We start from the raw sequence: 20570 nt of genomic DNA, 5'->3' as shown, positions 1-20570 counted from the left end.
GTGCTCAGAACTAAAAAGAACGACGTAACGCAATCGATGGGCATACTAGAGACACTGCCCAACACACCTGTGCAAACCTCCATCGGATTTTCACCGTGGTTTCCATTTCGCGACCGATCGTTTCTTACGTTTTGAGTAACCCTCGTATATATTTAAACGATCGTGATGTAATAAATTATTATACATGTGTGTTTCCTCTTCAAGTGGCGATATTCCATTGTTCTTTTTCTCACGTACACATTTCACTATTTCTTTGTTTCGTTCCTCCTCTGACACTTTACTTTCGACACTCAATAACAGCGTATTTCAGATGCTTTATATTTCTTCTTCAGTTGATTTCTATTCTCCAACCAATCCTGTGTGCTGGACGTGCACGTTTAGAAACTTCTACGTTTCCGTATCAATATTTGGTAACAACAGAACACTTACTGTAAAGAAAACTTTCTTCATATCTGCCAATCTATCTCCAATATCGCCAAGTTTCATCCAAGTTGTGCAATTACGCAATCCCAAACAGAGTAATTCTTTCATTATTTTTAATCAAAGCAAGTCGTTACTTTCTTTCTCTTATTTTCACCGCTTTCTTCATTGCTTTGTCTACCTAAAAGCCAGTTAAGTGCTCAATACGGTATCAGTTCCTTTCAACAGGTCTTCGAAACCTTCCTTCCATCCATGGAAGAGGAACATGTTGTCTAGCTGAGCATTGGAGCAATTTCCACTTTTAATCCTGTTCCGAGGATTTTCTTTCCTTTCCTTCAATATTTCAATGACGTACGAGTTGAAGAACAGGAGTGAGAAAAGGCAGCTCTGTCTTACACTCTTTTTGACGAATGTTCTTTGATCTTCCACTTTCACCAGTCTCACTTGAGTTTTGTAAATGTTGTTGATCAACCGCCTGCCTATGCACTTAAGCCCACATTTTTCCTGTCATACCTTATCTTAAAACATGGAAGTAGAAAAGAAGATCTTTTGCAACTGATGAAACTAATAAAAGCTGCAAATAACACCGAGAGTGTGCAAGTCTTTCACAGAACGTCTTTCCTCGCATGTTCCAGGAACTGAGACAGTCTGCAATAGCATATCTGTACGTACAGCGAGAAATACATTCTCGTCTACGGATACTTTTATCATGGGAACCATCCATCAGACAGTAATGAAAAAAACTGCTTGGTCAGATGAATCGCTCTCCTTGTACCAACATACGTGCAGTCTAACAGTTCAATGCATGTATCACACGTCGTACTCTAATAGAGGTACTCTTATTTTGTGAGTAGTGTTTAAGTAGATAACCGTGCTGACCAGAGGTATCCCTCTTGGCGTATATTCTCCTGTGACATTTAGTGTGTCTCAGCGTGTAGCTAGACTAGAGGAAAAGAAAGAGTACAGAAGGCTCTTACAGAACGAGCACGCAATGTATGGAAGTACTTGCAATATTCAACAGTTACGTGAAGGTGTTTTATATCTTTATTGAAAGTAGCCACATTTGAGAGTCAAATGTTCAATATCTCATGTGCGAATGCATCATATGCCTCTGGCTGTTGCAATACAGTCCTCCAACACACCTTCGTAGTATCACTATTGATAACTACGCGTCGCACATATAATTAATTTCTGTTTACCAATGTTTCACGTCTGTTTCACAGGTAAGTTCAAACGATAATTACAATAAACGATACCAACAATTATCATATGGAATAATTAGTCAACACATGTACAGTAACACATGTTTAAGTGGTAATACGTCACACAGTTCTCAAAGGATAAGATACATATGTTAGTAGTGGAGCCTCCTCATTAACCAATGCTCTTGTGAATGTTTTTATACTCTTTTTTATATGTAACACAAGCCAACAGTAAAATATTCAGGTCCATATCTTTGTTGTTGCAGTTCACCCAAAGACCTTTTTTCTCGATAGAAGTATAACTCTTGCACCGATAACAAGTATTAGATGTATAAGTTAATACTGAATCAGTTGTCTAGATTGCAAATAACAGGTATGGTAACAATCACGAAGAACAACGGCTACATAGTATATTCTGGCAGTAGTTGGCACAGTTGTTACAAGTGTAAAAATTCATAGATAACATAAACACGCAAATCTGTTAAATTAAAAGGAGATTTCCCATGGATCATGTATGACAATCACCGGCAAAAAATATAGCTGCATACTATTCGTAATAACCATTGGACTGAAAAGAAATCTGTCTGTGAAAATGCTGTATCATCGTTTTCAGCAAAAAGATCAAGAGAACAGAGGTTTATTTCGTACCCAATTCATTGCACAGCATGTATTTATCGCGTCTGAAAATACATTGTTCTTCATAAACCGTTATTTACAGGCTGAAGCAGCGCTGTCTTTACACTGGCAGATATCTGAATCGGATATCGATTCTATAAATTAGGTAGCAATAAATCTAACAGCGTACTTTTCCTATAGAGATATAATTCATACGAACAGTTGCACGGTGAACGTAAACAAATGTTTCATACTTTAAAAATTCCGGAACCGTTGGTGAGTTGGAGATGAGTTAACTGCTGGAAATGAAAGCAATGTATTTTGATAATCAGTTTTCTATCTCTCTCCACTGCTAACATATTATCATGTATTAAAAATAATAAACAGACATAGTTGAAAGAGACTTCAGATTCAGACGTAAGATTCTAAAATACACTCCTGTAAATTGAAATAAGAACACCGTGAATTCATTGTCCCAGGAAGGGGAAACTTTATTGACACATTCCTGGGGTCAGATACATCACACGATCACACTGACAGAACCACAGGCACATAGACACAGGCAACAGAGCAAGCACAATGTCGGCACTAGTACAGTATATATCCACCTTTCGCAGCAATGCAGGCTGCTATTCTCCCATGGAGACGATCGTAGAGATGCTGGATGTAGTCCTGTGGAATGGCTTGCCATGCCATTTCCACCTGGCGCCTCAGTTGGACCAGCGTTCGTGCTGGACGTGCAGACCGCGTGAGACGACGCTTCATCCAGTCCCAAACATGCTCAATGGGGGACAGATTCGGAGATCTTGCTGGCCAGGGTAGTTGATTTACAGCTTCTAGAGCACGTTGGGTGGCACGGGATACATGCGGACGTGCATTGTCCTGTTGGAACAGCAAGTTCCCTTGCCGGTCTAGGAATGGTAGAACGATGAGTTCGATGACGGTTTGGATGTACCGTGCACTATTCAGTGTCCCCTCGACGATCACCAGAGGTGTACGGCCAGTGTAGGGGATCGCTCCCCACACCATGATGCCGGGTGTTGGCCCTGTGTGCTTCGGTCGTATGCAGTCCTGATTGTGGCGCTCACCTGCACGGCACCAAACACGCATACGACCATCATTGGCACCAAGGCAGAAGCGACTCTCATCGCTGAAGACGACACGTCTCCATTCGTCCCTCCATTCACGCCTGTCACGACACCACTGGAGGCGGGTTGCACGATGTTGGGGCGTGAGCGGAAGACGGCCTAACGGTGTGCGGGACCGTAGTCCAGCTTTATGGAGACGGTTGCGAATGGTCCTCGCCGATACCCCAGGAGCAACAGTGTCCCTAATTTGCTGGGAAGTGGCGGTGCGGTCCCCTACGGCACTGCGTAGGATCCTACGGTCTTGGCGTGAATCCGTGCGTCGCTGCGGTCCGGTCCCAGGTCGACGGGCACGTGCACCTTCCGCCGACCACTGGCGACAACATCGATGTACTGTGGAGACCTCACGCCCCACGTGTTGAGCAATTCGGCGGTACGTCCACCCGGCCTCCCGCATGCCTACTATACGCCCTCGCTCAAAGTCCGTCAACTGCACATACGGTTCACGTCCACGTTGTCGCGGCATGCTACCAGTGTTAAAGACTGCGATGGAGCTCCGTATGCCACGGCTAACTGGCTGACACTGACGGCGGCGGTGCACAAATGCTGCGCAGCTAGCGCCATTCGACGGCCAACACCGCGGTTCCTGGTGTGTCCGCTGTGCCGTGCGTGTGATCATTGCTTGTACGGCCCTTTCGCAGTGTCCGGAGCAAGTATGATGGGTCTGACGCACCGGTGTCAATGTGTTCTTTTTTCCATTTCCAGGAGTGTACTTCAATGTTAACTGTTTCGATGTAATTAGTCTGAAATATTTTTTAAGAGAACGTTAACCATGTTTTCTGGAAATAATTATGGGATTTAACTTTTTTGCTCGTTTTAATAAAGCGGAGGCTATACTTGCCGATAAAAGATGTTTCAAAGAAATAGCTTTTTTAGTTTTTTGAGTTATGAGCTACTGAAATTAGACGTTAGAGGTGGTTCAAAGGTATCATCTACGCCCTTCTCATCATTTAGCGAGTAAATAAAGGATAAATCCTGGCGTATCGTTGATTCTCCACATTTTTCTGTGGATTCAGAGTTTACAAGGCAGAAAACAGATAAATTAACCCAGGTAACTAGGAGAGGTACCCAAAACAAACATATTTTCCGATCATTCTGAGTATATTGATATGCAGAACGCAGTTTCTGATTGCAGTGACGATTACGTCCCATCGAAGTTAATCATGGAAACACTGAGTGTGGAACCAAGGTTTTAATTTATCCATTTTCGTTCGAGAACACCGCAGCTGTTTTCGTAAATTACACTGGGAAATACTGCAACCAGCCACCAATTTCTTTGAAATGATTTTATTATACCATTATTAGTTTCGGCTTGAGCCCATAGTGAGATGGTAGGGCTGACTTCTTGTAAGGTTGACATTAGGTGTCTTCCTAAGAAACCTTCCGTTACATATTATAAGACTGAGGCTTGGTTTCTTTTGCAGTCCATAGTGATCCATGAATTGAACTAAAACAATATGGCGGATACAGTTTTTACTGCTTTGAAACTAAAATACTTTGATGATACGCAATTAAAATATTGTGAATATAAGTGTATGGAGGGATGCTGAAAGAAGGGAAAGAAGAGTAAAAAGAATCATGAGGGACAAAAAAAATCTTCAGCGGAGGACTATGAATAAGGCATGTTTTACGATGAGTTTTCAAATAGCAAGCGAATTTACTATAATTTTATCTAAATGCTCATTTCCATCTATACATTTTTGATCGTATCAGGTATTTTTCCCGAAGACAGGATCTAATGAGATTTTGAGATTACATTTTTGTTGCCGGCCGGAGTGGCCGTTGCGGTTTTAGGCGCCACAGTCTGGAGCCGAGCGACCGCTGCGGTTGCAGGTCCGAATCCTGCCTCGGGCATGGATGTGTGTGATGTCCTCAGGTTAGTTAGGTTCAAGTCCAGGGGACTGATGAGCTCAGATGTTAAGTCCAGTAGTGCTCAGAGCCATTTGAACCATTTTTGTTGTTTCAGCAATCGTCCAAAGAAACATGATCTTAATGTTTTGTAGGAGCAAAGAAACAAAGTATTGAATGTTGACAATTATAATTTATAAAATAAAGAGGACTTGAAGAATAGTTTCGTTTTAAACAATAGTGTCGTACGTATATTTCTCAGTGAATCGTTGCTTTCAACATTCTACTGTTAACAATCCAAGTACAACAGCAAAACTGGTAATTTACAGAGGGTGCAATTTGGTAACACTGCAATATTTTTAACTAATTTACTATTGTTAATCCCATTTTTACATGTGTATAGTTTTATCGCATTTGTGTAAAATGGTAAGGAAGTTATGAGAGAGAGGAAATTTTAAATGTTTTGGAATAATTATGTTAAACCTTGATTAAAGCCCCTCAAATGTGGTGCTGTGGTCCACATAACTACGCTCATGGATCTTCATGGAACAATAGAACTGTGTGCGGGGCGAGACCAGAAATTGCGACATCTGCCTTTCGCAGTCTAGTGTTCTACTGTTTGAGCCAGCCAAGCATGATACACGAGCGTTCCTCACAAATTTACTTCTGCCAGTACCTACGCCAGTACATCTCCTACGTCTGTGATCTCGTGAAGTGTAAAAATTGCAGAAGTATCAAAATCAGAGGAATCAATAGTGCAGACTAGTATGCGAGCAGCAGTATGACTGGACCACTATGAACTAAGTAGGTTGCTTAACAAGGGGCATCAGATTTATTTGACTTTTATACTAGACTACACAAACTTTCTGATATAATTTCAATGAGAAAGAAAGATTAGATTCTGAGAAAGGATTGTTCTACAACATCAATGATACCAGTCAACAACAGATAATTTCGATGGTCGTCCATGCCCTCTCTGCACTCGATCGTGCCAACATAACTATGGCTAAACACAAAGAAGTAGCTGTAGTTATCAATAAGATAATCGAGGGAGGTCGTACGGATTACCATGGTTCCTGTGTAGTCAAGGAATGGCTTCACAGTAACAAGGCTGTTTTGGACAGTGTCAACAGAAAAACTCGATGGAGGTAAAGCGCTAACTTTCCAATCGGACAAGGGAAAAAAGGCCGTTGTTGTAAGGGAAAATCAGCATGTGAAAAAAGTGCAATACGTCTCCGCTGATAATGGAATTGTTAAGACTACTACAGATATTACGAATAGACATTTGCTCAGCCTCTTTTTGTTTTTTGAAGAAAATAAAACATAGTACAACCAGTATCTTTCGAAATCCCTTGAAGAGGAAAAATATTGTTCCATGAATCCGATAGCACCAAGACTCGGGGCTTTGATTAAGGTACATAAGCCGATATACCAACTCGTCCAACTCCCATATAAAGTTGGTTACAATACTGAGCAGTACCTTGACCAGCATTACCAGCACCCGATTACTTTAACGTTCGCAAGAGAGGACAATCAGTTGAAAAACATAGAAGAAGCAATAATAGAAATGAAGAAAGGTTAAAATATGAGATTAAGATTAAAGGTGGAAGGTCATCAATGATAAGATTAGCTGATGACATTGCCATTATCAGTGAAAGTGAATAACAGTTACAGGATCTGGTGAATGGAATGAAGGGGCCAATGAGTACAGAAGATGGTCCAAAGAAAGAAGAAAATAATGAGAAGTAGCAGAAATGAGATAAGCGAGAAATTTAATAATGGAATTGAGGATCATGAAGTAGACGAAATTAAGTAGTTCTGCTGTCTAGGCAGCAAAATAACCCGTGATGGACGGAGCAAGGAGGGCATGGAAAGCGGATTAGATCTGGCAAAAAGGTCATTCCTGGCCAAGAGACGTCTACTAGTATTTAACATAGACAGTAATTTGACGAAGACGTTTCTGGAAATTTACTTTTGGAGCATAGCATTGTATGGTAGCGAAATGTGGATTGTGAGAAAAACGTAACAGAAGAGAATAGAAGACGACAGCTGCGACTCAGAAATAACAAATCAGCTTGCTTCATTCGCATTAACACTGGTGCAAAGTAGGGGCAGAGGGAACACGCCACTTGTTCCAGATATAATGTAGCCGGACTGTATTCTATCACTTGCAATCTTTGCTCCATGTGATACACAGGACAGACTGGCAGGAGCTTTATTACCAAGTTTAAAACACATCTCACGCTTTTAGCTCAAAACCCACCTTGAGTACCCATTTTTCGTGAGCAAGGCATTCCGGCCCGGGTCTCCTTGATAGTTCCAAAATTTTAAATCGTGAAAATAGAGGTCACGCTTTAAAAAACTTTGTGATCGAAATCACGCAGTCCGTCCACTCCAAAAGCCAACTGGACAGAAAGAGTTAAAGCATCAACGCATTTCGGCAGATTTCGATTGCCTAAGTTGTTGTTGTGGTCTTCAGTCCTGAGGCTGGTTTGACACGGGTCTACATGCTAATCTATCCTGTGCAAGCTCCTTCATCTCCCAGTACCTACTGCAACCTACATCCATCTGAATCTGCTTAGTGTATTCATCTCTTGGTCTCCCTCCAGGATTTTTACCCTCCACGCTGCCATCCAATGCTAAATTTGTGATCCCCTGATGCCTCAGAACGTGTCATACCAACCGGTCCCATCTTCTTGTCAAGTTGTGCCACAAACTCCTCTTCTCTCCAATTCTATTCAATACTTCCTCATTTGTTATGTGATCTACCCATCTAATCTTCAGCATTCTTCTGTAGTACCACATTTCGAAAGCTTCTATTCTCTTCTTGTCCAAACTATTTATCGTCCATGTTTCACTTACATACATGGCTACACTCCATACAAATACTTTCAGAAACGACTTCCTGACACTTTAATCTATACTCGATGTTAACAATTTTTTCTTCTTCATAAACGCTTTCCTAGCCACTGCCAGTCTACATTTTATATCCTCTCTACTTCTATTATCATCAGTTATTTTGCTCCCCAAATAGCAAAAAGCCTTTACTACTTTAAGTGTCTCATTTCCTAATCTAATTCCCTCAGCATCACCCGACTTAATTCGACTACATTCCATTATCGTCGTTTTGCTTTTGTTGATGTTCATCTTATATCCTCCTTTCAAGACACTGTCCATTCCGTTCAACTGTTCTTCCAAGTCCTTTTGTGTCTCTGACAGAATTACAATGTCATCGGCGAACCTCAAAGTTTTTATTTCTTCTCCCTGGATTTTAATACCTACTACGAATTTTTCTTTTGTTTCCTTTACTGCTTGCTCAATATACAGACTGAATAATATCGGGGAGAGGCTACAACCCTGTCTTATTCCCTTCCCAACAACTGCTTCCCTTTCATGCCCCCCGACTCTTATGACTGCCATCTGGTTTCTGTACCAATTGTAAATAGCCTTTCGCTCCCTGTAATTTACCCCTGCAACCTTTAGAATTTGAAAGAGAGAATTCCAGTCAACATTGTCAAAAGCTTTCTCTAAGTCTACAAATGGTAGAAACGTAGATTTTTGCACCACACATATATCTTTGTAAATCGTTTTGCAATTTTTTAATCCTCTGATGACTTTACTAGTCGATAAACTACAGCATCGTCAGCAAAAACAAGCTAAGACGGCTGTTCGTATTTTCTCCTTAATTGCCTGTATGGATAAAGAACAGCAAAGGGCCTGTAACACCATCTTGGGGAACGCCAGATATCAGTTCCGCTTTACTCGGATTGTGACCTGTCTGACAGGAAAGCACGAAACCAGTCACATAATGGAGACGGTTTTCTATAAGGATACAATTTCACTATATGCCGCTTGTGTGGTGCACTGTCAAAATCCGTATGGAAATCTAGAAACACGGAATGAATTTAAAATCCCTTGTCAATATAACTCAACACCTCGTGTGAATAAAGAGCTAGTTCTGTTTCACAAGAACGATGTTTTCTTAAGACATCAGGGAATGGCTTCCATGATGCTAGAGAGAGCTGCAGAGGGTAAAAACTGTAGAGGAAGACAGAGATTGGATCACATCCAGCATATATCTGAAGAGTCAGCTTCCAAGTGCTACTCTGAGGTGAAGAGGTTGGCACAGGAGAGGAATTCGTGGAGGGCCGCATCAAACCAATCAGAAGCCTGATGAGGAAAGGTTGTTTGCAGTTGATCCAGTAGTTTAGCAAAAGATGGGGAACATACAATAATACGTACGTTGTTATAATGTAATAGCGAACCCGCCAGGGCTTCGCTGTTGCTAAACATTGATGGGAATTCGATTAATGTCCTAAGATAAGCTATCCCTGGAAATTGAGTCAGGGCTTAGATTTTGTCTTCTCGTTGCGGTTACACCCACTTTGAAGGCGTGGAATTCGGCACGGTGATAAATGATACAGTATTTGAGTGAAAAAGATTTATTTGACTCGTACTAGATCTTTTTTAAACTTTTTGAAAAAAATACAACTACAGTATTTCAGAATATACAATTATCGTTCTTTTTTTGGATAGTTTGTGGTAAGAGTATGACCTGGTTTCCTAAACTATCAGTTCGCATAAAGGCAACATGCAACTGTTCACGTTGTTGAGTGGTACTTAAGATAGGTAGATGGGAAGTGAAGTAGAAATCAGAAAATAAATAAAAAACTTAGTTTAGTTTAGGAGAATTACACACTGGCAAACAGCGGGCAAAGCAGCAGCGGCAACGGCCGGCGCTTCAAGTCAGCACAGAAGCGGGCGCTGTCGATTCAGCCGTCAGGGCATCGCCCGACCGGCTCACATGCTTCTCAATTGTCACATGTGATCAAAGGCCCTCGTCTACATTCCAAGAGCCAATGACCGACGTAAAGAAGATTCTTCGAGAAGCTTTTCAACGTGACAGAAGAGGCAATGACCGTGAAGTCGTTCACCTCGTGAACTGAAGTGAATAAATACGCGAGACGCAGTGAGCCCGACAAGAGAGGAGTAGCAGTAGTTTTCAGTCAGTTTCGGTGCTGAAGACAGTCACGCAAGAATAGACTACACCATACACAGACGCACCAAATCCGCAGCTGTAATGGAATGGCAACCAGCAGCCTCGGCGCCAGAAGACAGAAGTTAAAAGGTGTTTGAAGACTGGTTTTTGACGTACCCGGGTGACTCTTGAGGACGAGAAGGAGACGGCCTCAAATCAGCAGTCACCTGTGAGCTGGGATGAAGATATGACAGCCGAAGACTGGCAAGCGGGAGTCCGTTGTTCGAGTCCGGGACACTGGCCTTCCCCCGCCGCGCCGCTCCGCTGGCCGACGCACAACACACGCGGCCGCTTAGAGGAGAGAAACACTGGGACACCATATCCAAGGTATCACCATCCAATTCACGACTTCATCCTCAATAATTAAACGGGCCACAGCACGATGCGCGTCTCCAGTCAACTGGGCGAGACAGCGACACGAGATACACACCGCCACGCGTTATCAGACGCCGCCGCTGCCGCAGCAGAAGGCTTAGAAAACGACACAGTTGCCGCTCTTCGAGCCAGAGCATCCAGTAAGGGAACAGTTGTACAAAACTTCCAATAAAAGTTATCTTGTGTAAAAATGCTGTTTCATTCTACCTTATACCCGAGCCAAGGAAGAACGCACCGTGCCCACATGTTGTTAAGAGAGAAAAATTAATTTATCTAGTATTTTCACCCTGACATAATGCTTTAGAATCAAATGCCCTTTGCAGTAATGCTCATCCTGACAATTGACTAGCATCAAAAGAGAAAACCCAGTTACATTTAGTAGCAGAAGGGTTACAACGTGACAAACACACTGATAGTTACTCACTATCGGCGTATTTGAACAACTGATCTAGAATCAGGTCTTTTGTCATTGCGAAACCTTGAATGCGAATGCAAGGCGCTTAAAATGAATGGCAAAATCGGTTGTGGTCTTTGGTACACTTAATTTTAGCACGACAATTGCTGAACTTGTGAGGATATTAGGTTCAACGACATCACTTCTCAGTGGTTTAATATGCAAACGGGTGTCATTATAGAGTTTCGGAGGATTGATACTGAGCTATAGCTTGTAGGAATGCCGACTTTAAGCCTAAAACTGCATGGTGAAAAGCTAGCTGGAATGACTCAGTTTAGGATTGCTTGCCTATACTGAACTGCATGGTCGGTGGCGACTACAGTATCGATTGATTGGTATTTCTTTTGTTTCCTATCACTTTCTCCAAAATAATAGTGTTTATGCATTGTGAAGTTTCGGACGATTCAAGTTGCATAGCAGTTTTTTTTAGCAATTGGACGATTAGCCATAGATAAAACTTCCCTGTCATAAAGGGTTACTGTTGAAACAGACTTTGAAGGAGGAAACAAAATATCACATTGTTCTGTATACAACTTTAAAGTTGTACAGGGTGATTGTGCAGGGTGATTCAAACAGAGATAATATATTTTATTTGTGTATTACAGGCAAACTAAATAAGGTAGAAACACACTGCGAATGTTCAAAGTTTTGGTACAGCTGCGATGTCTGTAGCAACATAACGACTACACCACAAGCGAAATCATTTTATGTGTTGGGACCTCAGCGCCAGGTCCTGGTGCTTTGCGATTTTTGAACTGCTCAACTCTACCCTGTACTTCCGCTGTTGTTATCTCCTCGGTTTCTGTGTCATGTTCGTTGCCTGCAAAAGAGCATATATTCTGAAATTCGCACCGATTGTCCTTAAACTATTCTTCGTAGCATGTCTTGCATCTGTGTACGCTTATTAGCTGTACGTTTGTACTACTTCTGTCATTTGTTCTTACTGTTTTATCACTTTGCATGCTTCTTTAGACTTTCAACTCCCTATGCAGTCATTAATTTCTTCACATTTAAGGTCCTACATAGCATTTTTCGTTCTAATTACTGCTTTCTTTGTCTCCCCCTCAGGCTTACATACTTACTTCTACATTCAGTCTTAATGCTCATAAGATATCTGTTATAGGCCTCCTTTTTCTCCTTCAACTTTAGGAAAATATCACCATCCCAACAACAACTTTTATATTTATCAGACGTGCTCTCAATTACTCTGAGACATTCAAATGTAGTTTCATATACAGGTCGCACAATTGTCTTACGCGTTACTTCCGATATTATATCACCAGTTCGATGTAGCTTCCCACTCAGTCTAAGCTGTATAACAAGCCAATTGAAGAAATTGCAGTGAACTCAACTTGTCCTGTAGGTGGTCCAGTTTCTCTCCATTCTCATTACAATTATTTTCGCGCCTACTAGGTTTTTAAAAGCGGAACCAAAGCGCACACCGAAACAGGAAGTGGTCAGATCCACATTCTGTTCCTCTGTACACACTGCAATCCTCCACCTTCGTTCGTTTACTTTCTTGCCCTGTAGCATAATCAAATATAGATTTATTTTCCTTGTTGGCTATGTTCAGGTATCTGTATGGATCTCTTTGTGTAGAAAAAACCATTCCATATCTTATGACTCTACTGTGCACACATTTCTAGCAGCCTCTCTCCATTACCATTCACAGTCTCCTCCTCAAACTTTGCACACAAACGTGCTAGCTTCCTGCTTCCCATTTGTCCATTAACATATCCTACAAGATACACCTCAATGCCATCTACGAGATTTGTCATATTATGAAAAAAATTATTGTTCTCAGCGTCGGTAACATTATTTGTGGATGCATGTGCTGAAATGATGGCTACGTCGTACCCTTTTAGCTTCATATCCGTACGCATTTGACATTCGTTCTCACAGTCTTAATTCAGCATCTCCACTGTTTGTGTACTGCAACAGATATCTACTTCTTTGCCCAACACTCTTTGTTCACTCCACTGTAAATATGAACTTAATAGTTTATTTCCTCCACTTCTTTAGCGCTGTTTGTTGTTTCTGCAGCTGTCAACCAGACGTGTGGAAGAATGGAACACAGCACCACAAGAAATCCCTACTAATCTCGTGGCCCTCCTAGGTGCACACTGCAGAACATGTTGCGAACCGTGTACCGCCTTCTGTAACGCCCAGAGGACCATCACTAATCGCGATGACTTCAGGGTAATTATTGTCTTTGAATGAAAGTCTCATTTCTGTCCGTATTATTAGGTATCTCTTTTAGTTGCCTTCCCTTAGCATACTGCAGAAGTACTTTCCGTGTGTGGCCGAAGTTTCATAGAGCCATGTTACACGTCAAGCGAAAGTTGTTTTCGTTGTTACGTTTTGCACAGTACTTCATGTTCAGAACACAAGTTAAAGTGTAAGGGGAAAAGCTGTCTATCCTAATACTGGCATGTGAATTTTATCTTCGAGTCGGACTTGGCAGCTTTGCAGCATGTTCGGGTGTGACATCCCGGTCACAGTTTTCTCCGCAAGAAAGAGAGGTTCATAAATTTTGTCAACAGAAATCGTACGAAACACATTCAGTTTCGATGACTCTCTCCCATGTTTTACATCTGCATCTACGTCTACATAGATGCGCTACAAGCCCCCGTACAGTGCATGGTGAAGGGTATTGTGTATCACTACTAGTCATTTCCTTTCTTGTTCCACTCGCAAACAGAGCGAGGGAAAAACGACTGTCTATGTGCCTCTTTATAAACACTAATTTCTCGTATCTTTGTAGTCCTCATGTATGTTGGTGGCAGTAGACTCGTTCACCCATCAGCTTCCAATGCAGGTTCTCTAAATTTTCTCAACAGTGTTTCTCGAAAAGAATGTCACCTTCCCTCCAGGGCCCCACATTTGATTTCCCGAAGCATCTCCGTAACACTTACGTTTCGTTCGAGCCTACCAGTAACAAATCTAGCATCCCGACTCCGAATTGCTTCGATGTGTGCCTTCAGTCCGACGTGGTAATGATCCAACACTCGAGCAGTAATCATGAATAGGTCGCCCCAGCGGCCTCCTTTACAGGTGAACCACTTTTTCCTAAAATTCTCCCAATAAACCGGATCATTCGCCGTCACTACCACAGTTGTCACATGCCCGTTCCACCTGATGCCGCTTTGCAACGTTATGCCCAGAAATTTAAATGACTTGACTCGTCAAGCACGACAGTAGTAATAGTGTACCCGAACATTATAGGTTCGACCTTCCTACTCATTCGCATTATCTTACATATTTTGTAAAGAAACTGGTTCATTACTTCTAAAAAAAAAAAACCTTTTAAATAATAAAACATGATCTATGCAAAGAATCTGATTACCTTTGTTAGTCATGAATAGAAAAAAATTAGGTAATTCAGTACAATTATTATATAGCTGCGATAAATCACTTTAACGGGAGCCAAATAAACAATTAAAGTTAATATAATTCGAGTAAACCTGCAAAAGTAAAAACAAACTATTGTAGGGGCCTACATAGACATCTCGCATCTGCTAGATTCCCACGAAATACGTAATTTTGTTTTGAAGCTGACAGCCAATGAGAAAATAGGTGCAGCTTTCAAGCAGTAATGGCGGACAGCATCAGCTGGTAATATACGTAATTTTATGGTAGCTAATTTTACCACATAAAAATTAATATATGTACTCCCTCCAAAAGAAGTTACAAACAAACTTTAAAGTAAAATTATAATGAGTAGCAAAATGTCTGAGAAGAATTTTGAAAGAAAATTATTTATTGAACTTTAATTTGGTGGGTTTTCAACACTGTCAACAAGACGAAATAATGGAAAGAATATTTATTGGGACTAAACAAAATTGAGATATTGTGACAGTATTTTTAAAATAGTTAAAAAGAAAAAAAAATTATCGACTTTCGGGGAAAGCAATGTCTTTACAATTTCCATAATTATTTAGGGCTAGTTGCCATTAGTCACTGGAAATTTAGTCTAAGTAATCGTGTATCTTCTTAGAGTCGCTCAACTTGGACACCTTACCGTACACCACGAAGATTACTGCCCACCCAGTCCGCCAAATCATAGAGAACAACAGCGGTCCTCTCACCCTTCCCTCAGGAACTGCTGAGGATACCCTCGTCTGTGAAGAACACTCTAGGGCAACAAACTGGGTTCTATTACTTACAAAGTCTTCGAACCACTCAAAAATCTGTGGACTTATTCGATATGCTCGTAGCTTCGTTAATAGCCTGCAGTGGGGCAGCGTGTCAAATGCTTTTCGGAAATCTAGAAATGTGGAAACAACCTGTTGCCCTTCATCAATAGTTCGCACGGGCAACCTGAATTTTGCACTAGTGAAGCTTTCGAAAAACCATTCTGATTCGCGTACATAAGCTTCTTCGTCTCAAGAAAGTATATTGTATTCCAACTGAGAATATATTGAGGGATTCTGCAGTAAAATTAAGTAAGAGATATTGGTCTGCAATTCTTCTTTTACCTTTCTTGTAAGTTCGACAACTATGTCATGGTTTTATGACCCCCAAATTCTTACATTGTGGCGGTTTACTTCACTGGATAGATGAAACGTGTATTCGTTCGAAAATATACGTCTTTAGGGACTTCCTGAGAAATCTATACTCGATGTTAACAAATTTCTCTTCTTCAGAAACGCTTTCCTTATATTGAGACTAAATGGTAAGGTACTTAAAACCAGTATTGACAGAGAAATGGCAGAAGTGAACAGAGTGGCTTTTGGGCGGGAAGATCGTGTATGGATAATATCTGCAGCATTAAACAGGTGACTGACAAGATATTGACACGTAACTTGGAGACTTGCAGAAGGCCTGTGACAGTATACCACATTCAAGGATGTGTAGGTAGTGAAAAATCAGAACATTTATACATGTTATGTAAAAGCCATTAGCAAGCTGTATTCAGATAATACCTTTGCTAAAGTTGGGAAGTTAATGTCACAAAAACTTAAGGTTAACAAAGAACTGAGACAAGGATACTCTTTAGAGCCTACCCTGTTTAAAATGCTTTCGGACGAATAGCTGAGAAACTGGAAAAGGAAGTGCCAAAACATGGGAATTAGAGTAGGTGATGGCATGTTGCTCTCCTTAAATTACGCTGATGATTAGATCATCTTCGCCTAGGAAGAAGAGGATGTGTCTTACATGCCAAGAAAATTTAAAGAAAAATTTGAACGATGGGCCATGAAAATTACCTTTACAAAGACTGGTTGTCGGAGGCATCTCGTTGGGGAAGACGGATCCATAGCAAAGTGTAGTCGTTCATACAAATATTTAGGGACAATCATTTCGGTTAAAGGTGAAAGTTACGAGGAAATAAAGCACGGAACAGAAAAGGGAAAGGTGGCCATTAAGCAGCTACACTCCATTATTTAGAATAAGACGACAGAGAAAAATTTGAAATGGAGGGTATAGGAAACTATAGTTGAGAGTATTACTCTGTATGGTGCCGAAAGATTATTACTCTGTATTGTGCTGAACTTTGGGAAATCTCCAGGGTCAATGAGAAGAAACTGAAGGCAATGGATATGGAGTTTTGGAGACTATGTTCTGAAGTAACAAGAAGAGACGAGATAAGAAATGAAATCCTACAACATACGGTAGTTAGAAAAGTTATTGTGAGACAAAATCGGAAATAAACGGCTAACATGGCATGTACATCTTAGGAGAATGCCAGATGAAAGATGGCCACCTAAAATATGGCACTGGGGAATACCACGACAGAGAAAAAGGATGATCCCGGTTACATTGGAACGATGAAGAGAGGTGTTCGATACACAACAGAGCCATGCAAGAAAGGAACTGGCACGATAGAAGGAGGTGGAAACTTGGATGAGAGAGACGCCGCATCTTGAAGAGAACTCACAGGAAAAAGAAGAAGACGAATGTCTTTGGCTATTTATATGTGTTGTGTTCTGTATTATACTGTAGCAGCTCTTTCTATGTATGGCCCAAGTGTCATCGAAGTGTGTTAGCTGCAAGAGATAAGAAAGTTTCTTTCGCGTTTAAGTTTCGCATACCGGTTGTGAGGCGTCAATTAGTCTGCCTCTCAAGTAACTTTGTGGTTTTGTCTTATAAAGTACGGCAGAGTATCTCTTTACTGACTGGATTTGTTTACATTTTCTTTGGTGTTAGCAGAAGAGCCAACACCGTGTTACGAGTGGAGGCCGAAATGCACGCGTTTTAGCTCAAGCAGGCTAGAGTGAGGAGGGAAGAACTATACGTGAGGTCTGGAACATGACAAGGAATGAGAACTCAGAAAGCGAACGTAATTAGTTTGATACTTAACTTTAATCCATTAATGATGAACGTCGCTCTTAACGGTACATGATTCACAATATTATTTGTTCAGCATACATTCTTGAAGTAATTATAGTAACTGAATATGGCGCCTTGCTAGGTCGTAGCAAATGACGTAGCTGAAGGCTATGCTAAACTGTCGTCTCTGCAACTGACAGCGTCTGTAGACACCGAACAATCGCTAGCAAAGTCGGCTGTACAACTGGGGCCAGTGCTAGGTAGTCTCTCTGGACTAGACCTGCCGTGTGGCGGCGCTCGGTCTGCAATCACTGATAGTGGCGACACGCGGGTCCAACGTATACTAGCGGACCGCGGCCGATTTAAAGGCTACCACTTAGCAAGTGTGGCGTCTGGCGGTGACACCACATTTTCCACAATCTATTTTCCATGCCAGAGAGGATGATCACTCTAGGAACCTGAACTGTGTGTGTTTATTCTTATCCTAATGCACCTAGAACCAACTGTCCCCAAACATGGATGATAGCTCGTTTTGAATGCATTTGGGTGTAATTACACATGCTTAGTGCTCGGGTAGAAGTTGCTGGTTTACCTTTGCAGTAGCAGCTTGCGAAGGCAGCTGAATGTAGTTTCCGAAGCCAGCGGCGACAGTCTTTTGCGACAACTTGTTGCCGCAAGTGGCTCTTCTCTTTCGAAGTCAAGTGCTGGGACGCCGACTTCATAATTTCAGCCGCTGAAAGGAGTGGATAATGTTAGGTCGAAGGAAGCAGGAATTCTCTGCCTGTCTTCTTGTTTTACGGGAAGAAATATCATGGTGATTGGTCAATGCGCCCCCATCAAGTTTATCGTCCTCTGTATGCAGAGGCGAGGTAGTTTTTAAAGTGGGGTAAGAACTTAGCGGGACGTGGACGAGACCAACCGCGGCAGCAGTTGCTGCTCCGTTATCAAATAATCAGTCGTTACCGTTTGATGTAAATTCATTTGGAACCGAATTCGGTCTTTAATCCGTCACGATTCGCTTTATTTATCGTGTGCCCAGTAAATCTTAAGATTTTTCTCGTTGTGAACCACGAGCTGGCTTTGGTGATTCATTCAGTAATAGCAGTTCGTGGATTTTGCTTTAGAATTTCTGTGTATGAGTATTTCTGTGTCCATGTTGTGCTTTGTTGGTCCACAAGTCCTTACTGACTAATAGTAACAAAGATGCTATTTTCGTTTGCTCGTGTAGAACCACGGGATTAGTATTTTTATGTGTGTCCGATGTAAATGCAGTTCTACAAGTATGCTGCACCTGTTAAATAAATTGTTGATTATTCATGTACTTAGCAGTCTAGAGTCCCCACAGCGTGCGTAACGCACACATTGCCTATTCCTGTAATCCCTAACCTCATGAGAGTAAATTACTTGTGATGCTTGGTAAACTGTAAACTGGAGCTACCTGATCAAATTTCATTTGCTCTATATTCTCCTTATGATTGAGATTAGCTCTAATAATCAATTCATATTCATGGAACATCATAAGATTTGGCGCTCAGGGCCTAACAGATAACGTTGAGAACGGTATGTGCGTAACAGTTAGCTCCCAGGTACCCAAAGTCCTAATTATAAAGCGACAGTGGGTACAGTACAGAAGGGATCACCTACACTGAAGTAGGAAAAGTCGTAGGATAACTCTTAATATGATGTAGACCTTCCTTTTTCCCGGCAAAGTGCAAGAACTCGATGCGCCATGTACTCAGTAAGTCGCTGGAATATCCCTACATAGATACTGCTCCATGCTTCCTCCAAAGCCGTCCATAATTGATGAAGTGTTGCTGTTGCAGTATTTTGTGCACAGACCGACTTCCCAAATATGTCACATAAAAGTTCGATGAGGTTCATGTCGGGTGATCTGGGTGGCCAAATCATTCGCTCGAACTGTTCAGAGTGTTCTTCAAACCAGTCGCAAACGATTATTGCCTGCAATGCCACCCATAAAAATTCCATCGTTGTTTGGGAACGAAGCCCATGAATGGCTACAAATGTCTCTTAGTTGCCGAACATAACCATTTCCATTCTGAGGTCGGTTCAGCTCGACAAGAGGATTCAGTACGTACCGTGTAAACAGAGTCGAACCGTAATAGACCCACAACAAGCTTGCACTGTGCCCTGTTGACAAACTGGGTCCGTGGCTTCAGTGAGTAGGCGCCGCACTCGAACACGACCGTCAGCTCTTGCCAACTGAAATCGGGACTCGTCTGACAAGGCCACGGTTTTCTATCGTATAGGGTCCAACCGATAGGGTCACGAGCTCAGCAATGGCTCTGCAGGCGACGTCCTGCTGTTAGCAAAGCCATTCGCGTCTGTCATCTGCTGCCATAGGCCACTGACGCCTAATTTCTCCGGATTGTCCCAACAGTTACGTTCATCGTGCGTCCCACATTGATTTATGCGGTTATTTACCCAGTATTGCCTGGTTGTTAACATTCACAACTCTACGCAAACGCCGCTGCTCTCGGTCTTTAAGTAAAGGCAATCGGCCACTGCGTCGTCTGTGGTGAGAAGTAATGCTTGAACTTCGGTATTCTCAGCACGTCCTTGACACTGTGAATCGCGGGATATTCAATTCCCTAACGATTTCCGAAATGGAATGTCCCATGCACCTATCTCCAACTACCATTCCGCGTTTAAACTCTGTTAATTCCGGTCGTCAGGCCCAAATGACGTGGGAAAACTTTTCATATGAATCAACTGAATACAAATTACAACTCCGCCAATGCTCTGCCCTCTCACATCTCGCATAAGCGACGCTACCACCATCAGTATGTACTCATATCGGTGGCCCACGACTTTTGTCAGCTCACTGTATTTTTAAAGTGTAGTTACTTCTTTTCAGAGAGCTCAACAAAAAGTAAGTTTGGTGCATCATTGGGTTTTCCGTGGGAAATAAGTGCCTAGCATCTAAATTTATCCCACTTTTTAAAACAGTTATCAAAATCTTCATCTGAGTCTGAGAACCATCTTCCAATGATTTCGCCGGACAAATTTGTGCCTTTTTCTAAATATCAACAAATAATGAGTGCACAGGTTATAAAACATCTAGAATATGACAGATCCTAGGGTCTCTGACAGGAGAAATGTAAGTAAACTGAGATGTGATAAATGTGTGATAGACTTGCTTCAGCAGGCGTGGGCACGAGAGCTGCCCCATGGTAGGCCGCGGG

Source organism: Schistocerca gregaria, chromosome 2 (assembly GCF_023897955.1).
Source record: "Schistocerca gregaria isolate iqSchGreg1 chromosome 2, iqSchGreg1.2, whole genome shotgun sequence".
NCBI classification, from domain to species: Eukaryota; Metazoa; Arthropoda; class Insecta; order Orthoptera; family Acrididae; genus Schistocerca; species Schistocerca gregaria.
Note: the sequence above shows the minus strand (reverse complement) of the source record.